Source organism: Bubalus kerabau, chromosome 1 (genome assembly GCF_029407905.1).
Source record: "Bubalus kerabau isolate K-KA32 ecotype Philippines breed swamp buffalo chromosome 1, PCC_UOA_SB_1v2, whole genome shotgun sequence".
In the NCBI taxonomy this organism is placed as follows: Eukaryota; Metazoa; Chordata; class Mammalia; order Artiodactyla; family Bovidae; genus Bubalus; species Bubalus kerabau.
This window is the reverse complement of record NC_073624.1, coordinates 235,342,075-235,344,560: the sequence shown is the minus strand read 5'-3', so window position 1 is coordinate 235,344,560 and position 2,486 is coordinate 235,342,075. Positions and strand designations below refer to the sequence as shown.

Below are 2,486 nucleotides of genomic sequence, written 5' to 3'. Positions count from 1 at the left end.
TCCATGTCCTGGCTATTATAAACAGTGCTGCGATGAACACTGGGGTACACGTGTCTCTTTCCATTCTGGTTTCCTCAGTGTGTATGCCCAGCAGTGGGATTGCTGGGTCGTATGGCAGTTCTATTTCCAGTTTTTTAAGGAATCTCCACACTGTTCTCCATAGTGGCTGTACTAGTTTGCATTCCCACCAACAGTGTTAGAGGGTTCCCTTTTCTCCACACCCTCTCCAGCATTTATTGTTTGTAGACTTTTTGATAGCAGCCATTCTGACCAGCGTGAGATGGTACCTCATTGTGGTTTTGATTTGCATTTCTCTGATAATGAGTGATGTTGAGCATCTTTTCATGTGTTTGATAGCCATCTGTACGTCTTCTTTGGAGAAATGTCTGTTTAGCTCTTTGGCCCATTTTTTGATTGGGTCGTTTATTTTTCTGGAATTGAGCTTCAGGAATTGTTTGTATATTTTTGAGATTAGTTGTTTGTCAGTTGCTTCATTTGCTATTATTTTCTCCCATTCTGAAGGCTATCTTTTCACCTTGCTTATAGTTTCCTTCGTTGTGCAAAAGCTTTTAAGTTTAATTAGGTCCCATTTGTTTATTTTTGCTTTTACTTCCATTACTCTGGGAGGTGGGTCATAGAGGATCCTGCTGTGATCTATGTCAGAGAGTGTTTTGCCTATGTTTTCCTCTAGGAGTTTTATAGTTTCTGGTCTTACGTTTAGATCTTTAATCCATTTTGAGTTTATTTTTGTGTATGGTGTTATAAAGTGTTCTAGTTTCATCCTTTTACAAGTGGTTGACCAATTTTCCCAGCACAACTTGTTAAAGAGATTGTTTTTTCTCCATTGTATATTCTTGCCTCCTTTGTCAAAAATAAGGTGTCCATAGGTGCGTGGATTTATCTCTGGGCTTTCTATTTTGTTCCATTGATCTATATTTCTGTCTTTGTGCCAGTACCATACTGTCTTGATGACTGTAGCCTTAAAAATATGGAATGCTTCACGAATTTGCGTGTCATCCTTGCGCAGGGGCCATGCTAATCTCTGTGTCGTTCCAATTTTAGTATATGTGCTGCTGAAGTGAGCACGGAGATACTGTTTTATTGTCTAAATAATAACCTTTGAGAGGAATAGATTTTACTTGCAACTCACTGTCCACAAATATTCTTTGGATCTTAGTCAAACGGTACAAGTGTTTTTCCATGCTGTATTCTGGTTTCTCTCCATCCTACCAAAGGCAATGTCCTTTGTTGGTCTGAGTCTCAACTGGCAGTCTGGCAGCTGGAACTCAATGCCACAGTTCCCATCTTTTCCATGTGGGATCACCCCTATTTCTTCACACAGGCAGCTCAAAAGAAGACTTGATATTGAAAGGGGGCCATATATTGGGGGACATATGGGTAAAAAACTGGGATTGAGAGAAACATAATGAAGAAACAGAAATGAAGAGACCTCAGTAAAGAGTACATAGAACTATAAACCACATAGCCACAAGAGATGGTCCTTTCTATGCTGCCGGTGGATAGGCAGGAATTGTTTCTGAACTTCAGCAGGCTGTTTATTTTCCTATCTATTTTATTCTGCAGACAGCTAAATACAGAGAGTGGTTTATTTAAAAGTTGAGTATTTTGAAACACCGATGTAAAGAACTTTTAAATGGGTCACCATATTCCTCTCTCTTCACCCATATATACATACATAATAAGTTAACATTCCCCATGCAAATGACTCTATATTGCTATTTTGGTGTTTACTGATCCCTGTCAGCCAACTGTGCCCAAAACACTAGCAACAGTCATTCCCCAAATGACAAATTCACTCCATCAGAGCAGCTTTTCTATGTCTCCTGACAGCCCCAGGATCTAGCACAGGGCCCACCACACAGCAGGCATCCAAGGAAATGTTTTGAGATAAAATTGAAAGACTGCAGGATTTTGGAAAGTGCTAGAACAGTAGCATTGTGTCAGAGACAGGAGAGGAGAAAGATGGAGGTGGTTCTGAGAGAACGGCAATGCAGGATCCTGCCATCAGACTGAGGCTTCTATCTTGTCTTCCTTTCCTGCTCTTCACACACTCTGGGAAGAGCTGTTTCCTCAGAAGCTGCCATGCTCTCCCAGAGCTGGCCAAACGTGGCTGCTTTCCTAAATCTAACTGTAAATGAGCATGAGCACAGGCAGTTCAGCTCGAGTTGTGTCTGCCCGTACCGAGAAACGCCTCACAATCAAAGAAGGTAGGTTTCTAATTTTTCTCAGAGGAGGGCATGATGTGGAACAGGCTGAGAGGGTGGCTCCCACTGGAATCCATTCCTTCACAACAACAAGTCTCACACCTGAAGGGCTGTAATAAAAGACACCTCAGCCCTTCTTGCCAGTTAGCACCTTACTGCTTCCTGGGTGACTAAGAGACCCAAAAATATTAATAGTTTCTAGTCACTGTTTCGAGTCTCCACAAGGAATTCAGAATATTGCTGAAGGTAAAATATTCAGCT

At 41.4% G+C, this 2,486-nt stretch overlaps 1 non-coding gene across 1 annotated transcript; it reads right to left on the bottom strand.

The window, feature by feature from the left end:
• Positions 1-982: 982 nt before the first annotated feature.
• LOC129642483 (U6 spliceosomal RNA) lies at positions 983-1,086 on the bottom strand. The gene has a single exon (XR_008709753.1). It is a non-coding gene; the product is annotated as a U6 spliceosomal RNA (small nuclear RNA).
• Between the last annotated feature and the right edge of the window lie 1,400 nt (positions 1,087-2,486).